We start from the raw sequence: 18,938 nt of genomic DNA, 5'->3' as shown, positions 1-18,938 counted from the left end.
GTATTCGTCCTCAATGTATTCGTCCGCAATGTGTTCGTCCTCAATGTGTTCGTCCTCAATGTATTCGTCCTCAATGTATTCGTCCTCAATGTGTTCGTCCTCAATGTATTCGTCCGCAATGTGTTCGTCCTCAATGTGTTCGTCCCCAATGTGTTCGTCCGCAATGTGTTCGTCCGCAATGTGTTCGTCCGCAATGTGTTCGTCCGCAATGTGTTCGTCCTCAATGTGTTCGTCCTCAATGTGTTTGTCCCCAATGTGTTCGTCCGCAATGTGTTCGTCCGCAATGTGTTCGTCCGCAATGTGTTCGTCCTCAATGTGTTCGTCCTCAATGTGTTCGTCCGCAATGTGTTCGTCCTCAATGTGTTCGTCCTCAATGTGTTCGTCCTCAATGTGTTCGTCCCCAATGTGTTCGTCCGCAATGTGTTCGTCCGCAATGTGTTCGTCCTCAATGTGTTCGTCCTCAATGTATTCGTCCGCAATGTGTTCGTCCTCAATGTGTTCGTCCTCAATGTGTTCGTCCTCAATGTATTCGTCCTCAATGTATTAGTCCGCAATGTATTCGTCCTCAATGTGTTCGTCCTCAATGTGTTCGTCCGCAATGTATTCGTCCTCAATGTATTCGTCCGCAATGTGTTCGTCCGCAATGTGTTCGTCCTCAATGTGTTCGTCCTCAATGTGTTCGTCCTCAATGTATTCGTCCGCAATGTGTTCGTCCTCAATGTGTTCGTCCTCAATGTGTTCGTCCTCAATGTGTTCGTCCTCAATGTATTCGTCCTCAATGTATTCGTCCTCAATGTATTCGCCCTCAATGTATTAGTCCGCAATGTATTCGTCCTCAATGTATTCGTCCTCAATGTGTTCGTCCTCAATGTATTAGTCCGCAATGTATTCGTCCTCAATGTATTCGTCCTCAATGTATTAGTCCGCAATGTATTCGTCCTCAATGTATTCGTCCTCAATGTGTTCGTCCGCAATGTATTCGTCCTCAATGTGTTCGTCCGCAATGTGTTCGTCCTCAATGTGTTCGTCCGCAATGTGTTCGTCCGCAATGTATTCGTCCTCAATGTGTTCGTCCTCAATGTGTTCGTCCGCAATGTATTCGTCCTCAATGTATTCGTCCGCAATGTGTTCGTCCGCAATGTGTTCGTCCTCAATGTGTTCGTCCTCAATGTGTTCGTCCTCAATGTATTCGTCCGCAATGTGTTCGTCCTCAATGTGTTCGTCCTCAATGTATTCGTCCTCAATGTGTTCGTCCTCAATGTGTTCGTCCGCAATGTATTCGTCCTCAATGTATTCGTCCGCAATGTGTTCGTCCGCAATGTGTTCGTCCTCAATGTGTTCGTCCTCAATGTGTTCGTCCTCAATGTATTCGTCCGCAATGTGTTCGTCCTCAATGTGTTCGTCCTCAATGTGTTCGTCCTCAATGTGTTCGTCCTCAATGTATTCGTCCTCAATGTATTCGTCCTCAATGTGTTCGTCCTCAATGTATTCGCCCTCAATGTATTCGCCCTCAATGTGTTCGTCCGCAATGTATTCGTCCTCAATGTGTTCGTCCTCAATGTATTCGCCCTCAATGTATTCGTCCGCAATGTGTTCGTCCGCAATGTGTTCGTCCTCAATGTATTCGTCCGCAATGTGTTCGTCCTCAATGTGTTCGTCCTCAATGTGTTCGTCCTCAATGTGTTCGTCCTCACCTGCGTCTCTACTGGATGATTCATTATCAATATGGAATAAATAAACCATGAGTCACAGGCTTAATATTCCCCGACTCTGAAGACCAAATGTTCCGCAAATGAAGGAAAATCTTGAATCCTAATAATCCTGTTATGATGCCGACTTTCCCCAGCATGTGTCCATGAAAACAACGGCTGCACCGGTTCTTAATCATCAAATAAGTGGCCCTTAATACTGAACAAATATAGAAAGCAATGAATACACGATGCTGATTCAAACAGATGTCTCTACTCAACAAACTGAGAACAAGTCTTCGTTAGATCAGGATCTCAAATTAGTCAACCTTCATGTTTCTATTCAACACTGAATTTCCTGCTAAATGATGGTTCATCCCCCCTCGACTATCTGTTGCTATATGGCCCCATTCCAAATGCACATAATGCATGTCATCTTGGTATTTTTCTTTGAGTTGATTTAAGTGTACATTCGCTCATACAGAAATACTTTTACAGGGTATATTTAGAGGTAAACATGCATTGGTTAAAGTCCTAATTGACCCCTATCTCCTCCTTTCCTTTCATCGCTCTACTGAGTCTAAGGTATGCAATTTCAGCATTTTTAGGATACAATTTCCTCCACAGAATAATGACTATCCCGTGTTAATGACAAACAACATTGTTCTGCATCTGAAATACTCTCCCACTTTGTTACAGGATCTACAATGTATGTCGACTCAAACTTTGTGACATGTTGGCATCAGAAAGTTCCTGCAGCGTGTGCATCCATAGTGTGTTTTCAAGGTCTCTCATGTTTTGTTGTTTAAAAGAGGGGAAATGACAGCGGCACAACAGAGAGCCGGCGCTTTGGCTGTTGCTCTTTGATCGTCAGGTATGACGGCTGCCTTTTGTGCCACTTTGAAGAGAAAGGTTGGGGCGGGAAATACAGACACAAAGTGTTGAGTAAAAAAAAATGAAATACACTGACACAAACAACATCAATGCAAGCGCAGACCCCATTTACTGCGAGAAGAAATGTCACTGTGCAGACAAGCAGTGAAATACATTTTCAGTCCATGTTATATAAAGGCAAGTATATTTACTTGCACTGTATTGTTCTGTATTATTGTGTTGCACTGTTGGAGAAGCCTGTGACCTAAGACTCTGTAGCTATGTTCGTATGACAAATAAAGAACATTGAACCTTGACCTTGAGGCAGTCAGGGGCAGAACAAGTACACATCCACAGGTACGTGAGGAGGTATTTCTGTAGCATTAAAAGAAGACTCAAACAGGTCAGAAAGATCTAAAAATAATGTGTTATCTCTTCTGACACTACCTCCTTCGCCCTCTCTGTTAAGACCCTCATTACAGATGCATGCTGCATGCCCACGATTCTTTGAAAGTGCACAAAACTTGATTTTAAATTCAGGACGAGTAGCAAAGTTTCCACAGATACCAAATATGTCTGGTTGAATCAAAGCGAATGTGTTTGAAATGAAGCACAACACATCAATAATGGTTTTTAATACTGTGATGTAATGGAGCAGCTATAAAAACACGATTAGATTTAAATAGTGGACCCTGTGTGATCAGATGCATTAAAAGCACACAGTATGGGAATAAATCAAACAAATGCATGAGGAATATGTATGGGAAATCAATCCTTCCTTTTAGCAAGCGTTTCTTCATGCCTCGCTTCCATATGACCACAAAGCTACATTTAAATTGGCAAGAGGACGAGCTGTGCAATATTTCAAAAATGTTTGCCACCAGGGTCAGCAGCAAATAGGCTTGCACTCGCAGTGGGAGACTCTCAACATAAATTAGAATTATTAAACAGCCAAAAAGTTAGGATTCATACTCTTGTGTGGTTGTAAAAACAGTCCTAAAAACTTGTTCAAACTTATTCATGTATAACTCTCTTCACTGTTCACAAAGCTCATCTCACCAGGATACATAATGCAAAAGCTGTTTATGAAATATCAGGGAGATGGAGATTCATCGTAGTGGTCGTCCAACGCTAATATTTCCCCTAACATTTTCAAATGGTTGAAGTGCACTGAAATGAAAGACGAGTGTCCAGAGACAAAGTATGAATATTAACTGTGGAGGAAACTTCTGTGTAGCAATGCAGTGGGAGTCACCGACTCATGAAGGAAACACGGGACGAGCAGGAGTTCTGATGTCAAACACTGAGATGTAATACAAGCATCGGCCGGAGAAATTCACATCACAAGTCACACAGTCAAAGGTTCTGACTGCACAGGTGGGTTGCCATGTCAAATCTGATCAGCCTTGCATCTTGGTAGACCTTTTAACTAGTTTACAGAGAGTCAAATCCACATATTGGGGATGGGCGTAAACCATGGCGTTAACACATCTGTGGAGGAGATATCTCTCCCATCTCTGGAGCTTAGAAACCAGCGTTCTCACCCTCGTAAAACCCTCATAAAAACCCTCCCTACGCCCTGTAGGTCAAGCTGTAAAACCTATTATCAACGTACGATCGCATCAACACATTCCTTACGGGAGATAAGAAGCAGGGATGGTCGTTCATGTCAACACACAAAATAAGGTTAAATGTCTTAAGTAAAGACAAAATTAATCCCTAACATTAACTATGTCGTTTTTCTATCAAAGAAACTCCTTTTTGTCGTATACCAAAGTTATACTTTCTACAAAACAATTAGGAAACATCACAATTCTGGACAGTATTGGGATAAAAAAAACAACCTCTTGAAGTCAATAAACAATCAGAAAATGTCTCTGAACTGGGAGACTGAGTGGTTAGAGGATCAGAGGGGAAGTAGGGCAGATTGGAGTCATGGGTGAGAAAGAAAAGCACCACATATCGTCTCTTATGGCAAAGTAAATCTCTTCCACCTGGACCTCCTCTCTGCCATGTTGCCTCCACCTTACACACTCACATATCTCCACTCCAGTGTTACATAACCAGTCCGTGCTGGAGTCCTCCATCTCCACATTACTCGTGTCCACATGAATAATCTGCATACACACTCTTGACGTGATTTCATCGAATTCTGCGAGGCTTTGTCGCCTTCCTTCGCCAACACTGCCATAAGCATCCTTTTAGTTACACTTCTATTTCTGCCAGCGTGGTTTCAAATACTTAATCACACAAGCGCCTCTCACACACACATGTCTTTGATCCATTACCACGCTCAGTCCAGCCAAGCCACCGAGTCAAACCCCTTGCCATCTTTTTATGGACGTGGCACTGGGAGGATAAGCCTATTGGAAATCAAGACTCTTCCTACAGTTGCGGGGACAATGGAGGGAAGCCTGAGGATCGCTCAGAGCAGCTTAAGAAGCACTCAGCACTGTGTGTGTTTACATCAATACCCTCGCTCCACTGGGAGGAAAAGGAAAGGAGGAGAGGAGGGGGAAAGGGCAGCAGGAAGGTGAGGAAACAAGAGATAGGAGAGGAGAGAAGCAGAGATGGGAGGATTGATCTGGGAATGGAGGAAGAGGGAGATTGAGAGGCAATAGCAACAGAAAAAGGAAGTGAGTTTGCAGATGGAAGGGGTTGGAGAGGAGAGATGTGGGTGGCACTGTGGGGGAAAAGCGAGAAAGGATTCCTCCGGGAAGCGAGCCAGTTCAGTCGAACAATGGGAGCTGATTAGGGTGGCGAGGTGCGAGGAGACAATATGCTTACTGCTGTTCTTCATCCAGACTCCAGCACTTCACACTCAGCGAGACACTTTCTCTCCGCCGTGGGCAATTAACTCAACCACCTGCTGCTCGCCAACAAATTGACTCTACACGCTGCCAAAGATGCTCCACTGAAGACGGAAGGAAGCCCAGTCAAAGCATCAAGACGCTGCTCAAAACACTCTGCCTTTTTCACACCTCTAAGAAGGCACTTGTTGGCAGGGATGGCACACATCCTTTAATCAAGTAGAAGTACAGATACTCGTATTTAAAAATACTCTGGTAAAAGTAGAAGTACTAAACTTCTTTACTCAAATCAAAGTAAAGAACTTTGAAATGTACTTCAGTAAAAAGTACCCATAACTAGCAGCTGCTTTAAAGAGTACCTGACCTCCCTTTATATTAATAGAACAATAATGTCATTGTTAGCTAATGAATGTTTCCATGCTGAACAACGGCAACATGACAACGTTTCCATTGGTCCCTCTTCTTTAGAGAAGACCAGGAAATGATGGATACACGGATCGTGTTCAATCAATAGGCAATGACTCTAAAGAATAATGATCACGCATCAAACACACATTCAGACTAAAGGAACCAGCTGTTTGGGAAATGAGAGAAGTAGAAAGTACAAGTATTTGAGTTCAACATGTGAGAAGTAGAAAGTACAGGTATTTGAGTTCAACATGTAAGAAGTAGAAAGTACAGGTATTTGAGTTCAACATGTAAGAAGTAGAAAGTACAGGTATTTTGAGTTCAACATGTAAGAAGTAGAAAGTACAGGTATTTGAGTTCAACATGTAAGAAGTAGAAAGTACAGGTATTTGTGTTCAACATGTAAGAAGTAGAAAGTACAGGTATTTGTGTTCAACATGTAAGAAGTAGAAAGTACAGGTATTAGTGTTCAACATGTAAGAAGTAGAAAGTACAGGTATTTGAGTTCAACATGTGAGAAGTAGAAAGTACAGGTATTTGAGTTCAACATGTGAGAAGTAGAAAGTACAAGTATTTGGTGTTCAACATGTGAGAAGTAGAAAGTACAGGTATTTGAGTTCAACATGTGAGAAGTAGAAAGTACAGGTATTTGTGTTCAACATGTAAGAAGTAGAAAGTACAGGTATTTGAGTTCAACATGTGAGAAGTAGAAAGTACAGGTATTTGTGTTCAACATGTAGAAGTAGAAAGTACAGGTATTTGAGTTCAACATGTAAGAAGTAGAAAGTACAGGTATTTGAGTTCAACATGTGAGAAGTAGAAAGTACAGGTATTTGTGTTCAACATGTAAGAAGTAGAAAGTACAGGTATTTGAGTTTCAACATGTGAGAAGTAGAAAGTACAGGTATTTGTGTTCAACATGTAAGAAGTAGAAAGTACAGGTATTTGAGTTCAACATGTGAGAAGTAGAAAGTACAGGTATTTGAGTTCAACATGTAAGAAGTAGAAAGTACAGGTATTTGAGTTCAACATGTGAGAAGTAGAAAGTACAAGTATTTGTGTTCAACATGTGAGAAGTAGAAAGTACAGGTATTTGAGTTCAACATGTGAGAAGTAGAAAGTACAGGTATTTGAGTTCAACATGTGAGAAGTAGAAAGTACAGGTATTTGTGTTCAACATGTGAGAAGTAGAAAGTACAGGTATTTGAGTTCAACATGTAAGAAGTAGAAAGTACAGGTATTTGTGTTCAACATGTAAGAAGTAGAAAGTACAGGTATTTGAGTTCAACATGTAAGAAGTAGAAAGTACAGGTATTTGTGTTCAACATGTAAGAAGTAGAAAGTACAGGTATTTGAGTTCAACATGTAAGAAGTAGAAAGTACAGGTATTTGAGTTCAACATGTAAGAAGTAGAAAGTACAGGTATTTGTGTTCAACATGTAAGAAGTAGAAAGTACAGGTATTTGTGTTCAACATGTAAGAAGTAGAAAGTACAGGTATTTGAGTTCAACATGTAAGAAGTAGAAAGTACAGGTATTTGAGTTCAACATGTAAGAAGTAGAAAGTACAGGTATTTGGGTTCAACATGTAAGAAGTAGAAAGTACAGGTATTTGAGTTCAACATGTAAGAAGTAGAAAGTACAGGTATTTGAGTTCAACATGTGAGAAGTAGAAAGTACAAGTATTTGTGTTCAACATGTGAGAAGTAGAAAGTACAGGTATTTGAGTTCAACATGTGAGAAGTAGAAAGTACAGGTATTTGTGTTCAACATGTGAGAAGTAGAAAGTACAGGTATTTGAGTTCAACATGTAAGAAGTAGAAAGTACAGGTATTTGTGTTCAACATGTAAGAAGTAGAAAGTACAGGTATTTGAGATCAACATGTAAGAAGTAGAAAGTACAGGTATTTGAGTTCAACATGTAAGAAGTAGAAAGTACAGGTATTTGTGTTCAACATGTAAGAAGTAGAAAGTACAGGTATTTGGGTTCAACATGTAAGAAGTAGAAAGTACAGGTATTTGAGTTCAACATGTAAGAAGTAGAAAGTACAGGTATTTGTGTTCAACATGTAAGAAGTAGAAAGTACAGGTATTTGTGTTCAACATGTAAGAAGTAGAAAGTACAGGTATTTGAGTTCAACATGTAAGAAGTAGAAAGTACAGGTATTTGAGTTCAACATGTGAGAAGTAGAAAGTACAGGTATTTGTGTTCAACATGTGAGAAGTAGAAAGTACAGGTATTTGTGTTCAACATGTGAGAAGTAGAAAGTACAGGTATTTGTGTTCAACATGTGAGAAGTAGAAAGTACAGGTATTTGTGTTCAACATGTAAGAAGTAGAAAGTACAGGTATTTGAGTTCAACATGTAAGAAGTAGAAAGTACAGGTATTTGAGTTCAACATGTAAGAAGTAGAAAGTACAGGTATTTGAGTTCAACATGTGAGAAGTAGAAAGTACAGGTATTTGTGTTCAACATGTAAGAAGTAGAAAGTACAGGTATTTGAGTTCAACATGTGAGAAGTAGAAAGTACAGGTATTTGAGTTCAACATGTGAGAAGTAGAAAGTACAGGTATTTGAGTTCAACATGTGAGAAGTAGAAAGTACAGGTATTTGAGTTCAACATGTAAGAAGTAGAAAGTACAGGTATTTGAGTTCAACATGTGAGAAGTAGAAAGTACAGGTATTTGAGTTCAACATGTGAGAAGTAGAAAGTACAGGTATTTGAGTTCAACATGTAAGAAGTAGAAAGTACAGGTATTTGAGTTCAACATGTAAGAAGTAGAAAGTACAGGTATTTGAGTTCAACATGTGAGAAGTAGAAAGTACAGGTATTTGAGTTCAACATGTGAGAAGTAGAAAGTACAGGTATTTGTGTTCAACATGTAAGTCAAAGTAAAAAGTCGTCCGAAAAATAACACCTCTGCTTGTTGCCATATGGATTAATTCTAAGGAGGGAGAAATACAATGTGTGTGTGTGTGTGTGTGTGTGTGTGTGTGTGTGTGTGTGTGTGTGTGTGTGTGTGTGTGTGTGCCCCCTCGATGAATTTTGTGCCATGTGGAATGTAATGTACCATATCTCAAAGGGTTTTCACTCCATGAAAGTGGACTCATCCATCTTTTAAAACAGGATCTGGACCAAACCATCCACTGTGATCGATGAGGGCAGATATGGTTGGGGGGGGGGTTAGAAACATTAAAGATTGCAGGACGACACTGAGAAATGTGTAGCTATTGAATGGGACAGCGATAAATGTGTAAACCCTGCTTTCTCTTCAAGTCTGTAAATCCATTTAATCGAGTTTTAGTTCTTATATTGTAAAAAAAAAAAGGATAAAAACAATGTTTGAAATCAAGAATGAAAACCCACGTTGTGTAAATTATTTGAAGCGGGTTAAGATTTACTGAAGACGTTCAAAAGCATCTCCACAGTCATTACCTCCTCTTCTCTTTTCATAATTAATCCCACGCTGAGAATCCGCCGTAGAGATTTCAAAACGGGCAGTAAACACTTTTGATCTCCTGAACCACACACACACACACACACACACACACACACACACACACACACACACACACACACACACACACACACACACACACACACACACACACACACACACACACACACACACACACACACACACACACACACACACACACACACACACACACACACACACACACACACACACACACAGTATTTAGTAGTGCAAAAAAAAACGTAGTGGTAGTTACGTAATCGTGAGAATAACCTGATGTGCTTGTTTGACGGGTCAGAAGCACACCAGCCTCACAGAGTGTTGACAATCTGTTTCCAGCTCCTTCACGGCCTTTGAACACCGCCTCCTTTCCACTGTCCACACAGCGATGAAATATGACCTGATCTCTCTCTCACCTCAGCGTCTGCCACTCTAATTTCCTCTCAGTCGTACCTCCACATCTCCTCTGACTCCCGCCTTGCCCCAGAGCTTCTTATTGGCGCCCAAACAAGGAGAGTTGCTCACCCTGAGGAGAGATTGCTCTGCTCTCTGAACCTCTGCCCTTCTCTAAAGGCTAAGCTCTCCGTCTCCTCCTCTCTGAAATGCAATCTTTGTCATTCTCCGTGTGGACCTCTGCTAAAGCACCACCTTCCAGAGCCGTATGTTTAGTATCAAACATGTCACCAAATCACACGATATATCCATCTGCATCTTCACTTAGACATTGCTTCTCCTGCTGGTTTTCCATCTGCACTAGAGCTACGTGACACCAGCCATATGTAGATCTGTGACCACTACATCTTGCATATCTCCTTTTTTTAAGGTTTGATACACAAATCTGGTTCTTGCCTCCAGATCTGTCACGTGTCCTGCACATGAAAGGATGATAAGAGCCACGATATGTTGTCTTTGAAGAAATATGTGAGCAAATGTGTTGACAGAGAGCACATGTTCAGGCAGAGGAAAACGCATGGTTGAAGGAAATGTGTTTTAGATCTATTTAAATCATTCAAACCAGCACCGAGGATTATCTTAAAATAAAAGTGATTACAGTATACGCTACTACCTGTGCCATTTGTCTAGGTGTGGTAGTGCAGGAGATGTTGTTGGTAATGAAAGTGGATATGACAATATGAACCCTCGTTGAAAACCTATTACCGGATCCAAGGCCGTAACCATGGAGTCAACATTGGGGGGGACCAAAAATGCAATCAAAATTTGAATACTAATTTCCTGCCATTCTAAAGGAAATTATATAAATATTCACGAACACATGGGATACTTTCAAACCTGTAAAACCCCATGCCCAAACAACAATATTCACGAAACTGTGTCTCAGGCATGGGCGTAGGAAGCATCCTCAATGTGGGTGGGACAATTTGACGGGGGTGTGGGCAGGCGGTGGACCTAACCTCCTCTAGGGGGTCCGGGGGCATGCTAGAAAGCATCAATCTGGTGCACTTTGAGGGGGAAATTAGGGACTAAATCTATGGATACATCTCATATGAAACAGACCTGTAAACAGATTTACTTTTTCTTTATGCATATTTTACAAATCACATGACTGACCTGCTTGGAGCATCAACGCTAACTGAAGCTGGACTCTGACGTGCGACAGCGAAATACACCCCTGGGTACAAAATAAAGGTATGCATAAACAAACAAAGGCGGAACCAATGTACTTATGAAAAGAATATATCATTTTGGTGAAGTTCACAATAACAGAAAATAAAGATTTTCAAGTATACAAATAGCCAAAATAAAAAAGTCATAGAATAGCAATTTAATTTAATTCTTTTCAGATCAGTTAGGCTATATATTCGCTAATGGATACGGTGAATTCGGCCCTGACCGGATCCTTCCTCTGCTGTTGGATAGCCTTTTAATTTTCAGTAATGACTCATTATCCCAACTTCCCACCACCAAGGCCCTTTGACTCCCGGCTGTATAATTGACGATGCTCTTCTGCAGGAATCTGAATGGCAGCGAATGAGCTTTCTGACCTCTGATCGCTCGGAAAAACCCTGATCCTGTCCTTCAGAAAACCACAACATTTTTACATCTAGCTTGCTATTATAATCATTTCCACCACTTCACTCGATGCCTGAAGCGGGTGCATTATGCCCATCTACAAACTCTTTGAGTCCTCATAGAAATGTTGTTGTGCTGAATCGCCTCACCGTGGCACTGAAGATGATCAAAATTGCCTGCCTCCGTTTCTCTTTTCCTCTCGCTCTCTATCTGCATTGTGCAGCATGCCGAAGCGTCCCCGACGGACCTCGTCCACACCTTAGGCCATACATGAGTGGACAGCAGAATAAAAGAGACACTTTTTAATCCAATATTACCAGCACGGTGGCAGAGCAGTGGAACATTACTGGGGTTTTTGCATGAGGAAGATCAAAGTCATCGGCTTTATTCTGCCTTTGGTGTTCGGGATTAAAGTTACCCTCTTTCCGGACTCCTGCACATCAAAGCAAACGGCACAAGCATCTGAATCATCAGAGCAAACATTTGTCAACACGCTCACTTAACTCAGCGAGTGTTAAAAAAGGGAAATACAAATCAGGAATCTGAGAAATGAACGGAGAGATACGAGTGAAACTTTCAGCAAGTTGGCAGGAGTTGGCGTTCAGGCGGCTTCTCCAAAGGCTTAGCAAAGATCCAGTTGGCAGCAGAATGTCTCTGCGGAGCGCAGATGGATTAGAAACCCACAGTCCAGACCATGCTAGCGGACGTCAGAGTGACAGATGTGTCGCTAAGGCCCAACACATGCTTTATGAAGGTCTTGGATTAGCCAGGACTCTGCGGCAGAGTGGGAGCTGTGTGATTCAGAGGATGGCAAAAGTACACACTTACTCAAGTAGAACTACAGATACTCGTGTTTAAAAACACTCTGGTAAAAGTAGAAGTACTGACTCTTTGCTCAAGTAAAAGTAAAGAACTTTGAAATGTGGGAGGTACTATACAATGACTCTACAGAATAATGATCACGCCACCAAACACACATTCAAACTAAAGGAACCAGCTGTTTGGAAAATATGAGAAGTAGAAAGTACAGGTATTTGTGTTCAACATGTAAGAAGTAGAAAGTACAGGTATTTGAGTTCAACATGTAAGAAGTAGAAAGTACAGGTATTTGAGTTCAACATGTGAGAAGTAGAAAGTACAGGTATTTGGGTTCAACATGTAAGAAGTAGAAAGTACAGGTATTTTGGTTCAACATGGAAGAAGTAGAAAGTACAGGTATTTGAGTTCAACATGTAAGAAGTAGAAAGTACAGGTATTTGGGTTCAACATGTAAGAAGTAGAAAGTACAGGTATTTGTGTTCAACATGTAAGAAGTAGAAAGTACAGGTATTTGAGTTCAACATGTAAGAAGTAGAAAGTACAGGTATTTGTGTTCAACATGTAAGAAGTAGAAAGTACAGGTATTTGAGTTCAACATGTCAGAAGTAGAAAGTACAGGTATTTGAGTTCAACATGTCAGAAGTAGAAAGTACAGGTATTTGAGTTCAACATGTAAGAAGTAGAAAGTACAGGTATTTGAGTTCAACATGTAAGAAGTAGAAAGTACAGGTATTTGGGTTCAACATGTAAGAAGTAGAAAGTACAGGTATTTGAGTTCAACATGTAAGAAGTAGAAAGTACAGGTATTTGTGTTCAACATGTAAGAAGTAGAAAGTACAGGTATTTGTGTTCAACATGTAAGAAGTAGAAAGTACAGGTATTTGTGTTCAACATGTAAGAAGTAGAAAGTACAGGTATTTGAGTTCAACATGTCAGAAGTAGAAAGTACAGGTATTTGTGTTCAACATGTGAGAAGTAGAAAGTACAGGTATTTGTGTTCAACATGTAAGAAGTAGAAAGTACAGGTATTTGTGTTCAACATGTAAGAAGTAGAAAGTACAGGTATTTGAGTTCAACATGTGAGAAGTAGAAAGTACAGGTATTTGTGTTCAACATGTAAGAAGTAGAAAGTACAGGTATTTGTGTTCAACATGTAAGAAGTAGAAAGTACAGGTATTTGTGTTCAACATGTAAGAAGTAGAAAGTACAGGTATTTGTGTTCAACATGTAAGAAGTAGAAAGTACAGGTAGGCTATTTGTGTTCAAAGTGTAAGTAAGTAAAAGTTGTCAGAAAAACAAGTAGTGGAGTAAAGTACTGACACCAGAATCATGTACTTAAGTACAGTAACAAAGTATTTGTACTCCACTACTTCCCACCTCTGATCACAGTGTATTGCAGATGCAGGAACGTGTGCAAAACATGATCTTAACGCTTCCCCAGAAATGAATTCCTAATCTCTGCACCTTGGATGCATTCACGCGTACATTTACAGGCAATTTACTGTCATATTTACATCAACTTTACTGTTTTCCATTAAAAAAAATACACAATTGAAAGAAAAAATGCTGCGCCGAGCTTCAAAAGGGAAAAGTCATTTAATTCCGATGTTGTGTGTGAGAGGTGGAATGGGTTTTTCCATCCCGTCAAATGAAGCCGCTCGACTGCGTTTTCGCTGCAGACCATAATGACTTTAAATGGTTTTAAAACTAGCAAAATAGCTGTGAGTTAAAGCCACAAAGCGCCAGGAATCTGACAGAAAGAAAGCAGCGATGGGAGAAAAATGAAACAAGACAAACAGTAAATAAATCACTTATTACGTAAATAGCCTGGGATGGGTATAATTCCTGCCAGCATGATGAGAAGCAGCACATGTGGCACTGCCAACTGTGAACCCTCTGGATCCAGAACCACTCATTACACGAGTCCACTCTCATTAACACACATCTGGATCTTCATTAAGAGGAAGAAGACGGGGAGAGAGGGGCAGCGTTTCATCGCAGCTTTTATTGGGATCTTTTATAAGGCAGAGAGAGTTTGGATAGCTAACACAGCTCGGATAATAACGCTGCACTTTCGCTGCGAGGTGACTTCAAGCTGTCTTCAGTTTTGTTGGATGCTTTAACCCTGAAGACCCTGCAGCTTTTCAAACGGTTTGACCTGAACCACATGGTCCCGACTCCTCTGTGAAATATCCCTATAACCTAAACAAAGATCTCCTCTGCTGTATGAACTATCTTACACACATTATTGATAAAAGAGCTTCTTCTCGCAGCGAATGCAAAACATTTTCTTTTGTATTCAGAGAATTTTAAATAAATGCAAGCTGTCGCGGCTGGAGGGCAAGGTACACAGGACCCAAAAGCAGAATGTTGTTTGAAATCCAAAATACTTTTATTGCGGAACTAGGAAAAGTAAAATAAGGCAAGGCAAACTATTCTGCCCTTGCGTATGCGTCGCACTGCATAGCTTAACAGATAGCGAACAAAGACTCTTGTTGAGTCGACCATTTACTGAGGCTTGAAATTGTAAAACTGCAAATACAACACAAGTTACACAAATGAAATAATACATGTGCAACATAATGCAAATAGAGTGCAGTATAATCAACAGCCTATGCTAAGAATGAGCTATGTCCGTTAGCTTAGCAGCTAGTTAGCTTAGCAGCTAGTTAGCTTAGCTTATCTTAAACATTGAAACCACACAATCAATTAAACCACATTTTTGAAACACATTTTTGAAACCAAAGACAAGACAAAACACAACAGACAGATCACGATCTGTCTGTTGTGTTTTGTCTTGTCTTTGGTTTCCCGTTGTATTTTCCTGCAAGCCACACAAGCCATCTTTTACTATCACTTTGCAAACGTGGGATTTGAATGCTATTATTTTCTATTTCACACAGTGATAACCTTTTTAAATGTGACATGACATGTGCTCTAAATGCTTTGTATCCACAGTCTGCTGAATCCCTTTCACTGGGAGAGACCGCTAAGGGCCTTCTCATAGCTAATTATCATTTCCCCATTACTATCCATTATGTATTAGCAATTACTTTTATTAATCAATTATGCAAGCAGTCCGAGGTGTGGTTGTGGCAGAGTAATTGGGATTCAACGTCCTCTCTCCGGGTGTTTCCACTAACCGACACGCAAATTGGTTTCATGACATTTACATCGGGACAGTTTGACCAGAGGAATGTATAGCGTGGCGACACACAGACACACTGCAGGTGTGTGTGTGTGTGTGTGTGTGTGTGTGTGTGTGTGTTAATTGGTGACAAATGTCAAAGCTCCGAGCTCAATTTGTGTTGGAGCAGATGTGCGAAACATACCTCAGCTTCTGAAGCACAGATAGACAAATGTTTCTGTCTTTGCAATCATTCTGAAAGGGCAGCATTATTATTTGGTTTACTACCTCATGTTTTTATGTTAAATTAATGTCATAATTCAACTCCAGACAAGGAAAACCAATCAACCAATTAACTGTAAGGTCAAACAGTTTCTGTCTGTGTTGGTATTTATTGTGCATTTTTGGATACCTCGACATCCCTTCAAACTAACCTCCATTACCACGAATGGTTGTTATTGTTATCATGAATCAAAGGCTCCATTGTTCCTAATAAGCTTTCATTTTGTGTGACTGGTGGTTTCAAAAGGAAGTCTGATTGTATAGAAAGTTAACGAGAAAATTACCTCACTAATAATGTTCTTTATTAGTATATGTGAAATCCTCAATGCAGTATGATGTTCATTTAGTAAATAATAGTGATGATGAAGCAAGGGAGGCGTAGCTACGTTGTGATTGGCTAACACAGCGTTGTGCATTTTGAGTTTTAGTCCGACGTTTTGGTCTTTTAACTTCCTCTCAGAGCTTGAGAAAGTTCAATTCTACGAGACGCTCGATTGAACAGGGAGGGGAAGAAGGGATTAGTGTAAAAGTTAGTTTCTTAAAACCCACACAGCTTACTTGCATTTCAGAATATTACAGAAACTACACAAAGTTCTGATCTGATGAACTCATATTCCAATAAACCCAGAAATGAATTGGGTCAATATGTCATCACTAAGAGACGCTTTAATTAGGCTCCATGATTACCTGATAACCTTGTCTATTAAAAATGGACTTTTTCCCGAGCATCTGTTCTCCTACTGCCCTCGAACGCACCGCGGGAGGGCTGTTGTCATGCATTACACATCATCTTCCATCCCATACACCATGGAGGGATTAATGATGTCACCACTTCAACACATGCAGCCGTGACATTGTTTTGGATAAAAGCATCCATCAGACGGAGGGATGAGCTTCTCTGTATTTTAAAAAGTTGCTGCTGAGTGATACTCATATCTAGATGAGATTCTGTCTCAGAGACGTCACTCCTGCGCTCCCTTTCCTCCGTGCTGCACCGCTCTATCGACATTCAGTCACCCTGACAGATGCTTCCGTCACCTGGGATTAAAAACGAGACGCAGGGGTGATGGATCGCCCCCATTGTGAAGGATACCATTTAAAAAATGGCCCTACATATTGTGAATGGCAAGAAAATCACAATAAAATATACTGTAAATTGAGGACAGCAGAGGAGATTTAAAGTTAACACCGCTTTGAGAAACAGTTCCATTATTTGAGAACTTGTTCATTTGATTTATGGGATATTACTCGAGGCTATTTCACAGAGACGGAAATAAAGAGACATTTCTCTGAAAGGGTAACGTCTGGACAGCCTCGTCGACTTCCTGTAAAAACAGCTTTCTGGCTTTCTAACAAGACTGGACCTTTGTTCCTTTCAAGCTTGTTTTAGTGTCAACCTGTCTGTAAAGAAGTATCCTTCACATAACGGCTTTTTAATAGCGGTGTTCTAAGCTTCCTTTCTACTATTATTACAGCCAAAAAATACAGAAATAAGGAGGAAAACCTTGAAATAATCGAACCCACACCACATTTAATATAATGTGAATCAAAATACACGGTTTATTAATGTCTAAAGCTTGAACTATGAGCAGGAAAACGTTACTTTAATGAACATAACAACTGTTTTACGACGAGAGCACTTTCCCCTACCCGTCTATTGTTTTTAAAATATCATTTATTTGATTTCACAAGCTGCCAGCTCTCTAAGGAGACTGCTGTCAGAAAGGCAAAGTTGTGATGGGCAGATCTCTGGCAGCAGCAGCAGCAGCAGCAGCAACACATGCCTCTGTTTACAGACATGAGTGTAATAGACCACTATGTCATTAACCAGTCCATTGAACTGGCTAATAATATGACTTACATGAGGGAGGCCAGTTAGCTTTTCCATTGCTATCAATTTCACAGTGCGTGTTGTCACTTTCCCCCGAAGCAGACCTGGCTTATACGTGAGATTCCAGGCACAAATGAGTTTTTTTTCTCATCGGATTCGATTCAAAATACAGGATGGGGATGTTTGCTTCCAGAAAGGCGACGTGTCGGAGTTGGCAGGCGGCGACAGATGTAAATCGACACGAATTAGCATACGACGCGAAACTCAATTTAAAGAATTATTCAAATAGCACCTATATTCTTTGATTTGCAGCCACAGTGTTTGCCAAGAAGACGACAAACACAAACTTCTCTCCGTCGACAGTCGGAGGAATTTGAAGGCTTATCTCTGCGGCTTTTGATTCTACATTAACACGACGAGGCTGAGCCAGGAAACGCTCTCATATCCCCCCAAAAAACGTCATCCTGCTTTTATCAAAGTCCCAGGTTTTCTAATTGATTCCCTGTGGAGTTGCTCTGCTGCTCCTCTAGCTCCAACAATAAACATTCATGTCGACGGAGAGCAAGGAAACCGGTGAACGAGACGAGACTAAGTTACACATCAAATACAATGCATCGACTGTTTAGTGATCAGAGAGTTTGACATTGGATCAATACGAGACTCCCAATAATCAACAACAATCCCATGATGATATGACGCAGAAGAAATCTAACTAAGACTGATGAATAATTACTGGAAACAGGTGACCAAGAAGAGACCCAACATTGCTGTAAGTCAGGGGTGGGGAGCCTTTCTCCTCTCAAGGGCCATTTACATTTTTACAATATCCTCCGAGGGCCGTACAAATTATTGACCTCTGCTTAAAATAACTAAAATCACAGCCCATTCATTTCATTCTGTGCAAAGAAAAAGCAACCTCTGAATCCAGATATCTCACCATGACTCGCGCATGCATGCACGTGCACGGTGTGGCATGCATGCACGTGCACGGTGTGGTGTGACCTCCAAAACAGAAAGATATGGACACAAGATGTGTGCAAATGTATTTAGTTTCCTATCTATGTGAACAATATTTAAGTGGGGGGGGGGACCTAACCTCCTCTAGGGGGGTCCGGGGGCCTAACCTCCTCTAGGGGGGACCTAACTTCCTCTAGGGGGGTCCGGGAACCTAACCTCCTCTAGGGGGGACCTAACCTCCACTAGGGGGGACCTAACCTCCACTAGGGGGGTCCGGGGACCTAACCTCCTCTAGGGGGGACCTAACTTCCTCTAGGGGGGTCCGGGGACCTAACCTCCTCTAGGGGGGACCTAACCTCCTCTAGGGGGGTCCGGGGACCTAACTTCCTCTAGGGGGGTCCGGGGACCTAACCTCCTCTAGGGGTGACCTAACCTCCTCTAGGGGGGACCTAACCTCCACTAGGGGGGTCCGGGGGGCATATTTTTTTTTAAATGTAGAAGTTAAAAGCATCAATCTGGTGCACTTTGAGAGCAACATGAGGAGATCTATGGAAACATCTCTCAACACCAGATCAAACAGAACTGGAAGCAGATTTATTTTTCTTTATGGATATTTTACAAATCACTCTCCTT

This window comes from Gymnodraco acuticeps, unplaced genomic scaffold (assembly GCF_902827175.1).
Source record: "Gymnodraco acuticeps unplaced genomic scaffold, fGymAcu1.1, whole genome shotgun sequence".
Taxonomy (NCBI): Eukaryota; Metazoa; Chordata; class Actinopteri; order Perciformes; family Bathydraconidae; genus Gymnodraco; species Gymnodraco acuticeps.
The sequence above is the reverse complement of the archived record's forward strand: the minus strand, read 5'-3'. Positions refer to the sequence as shown.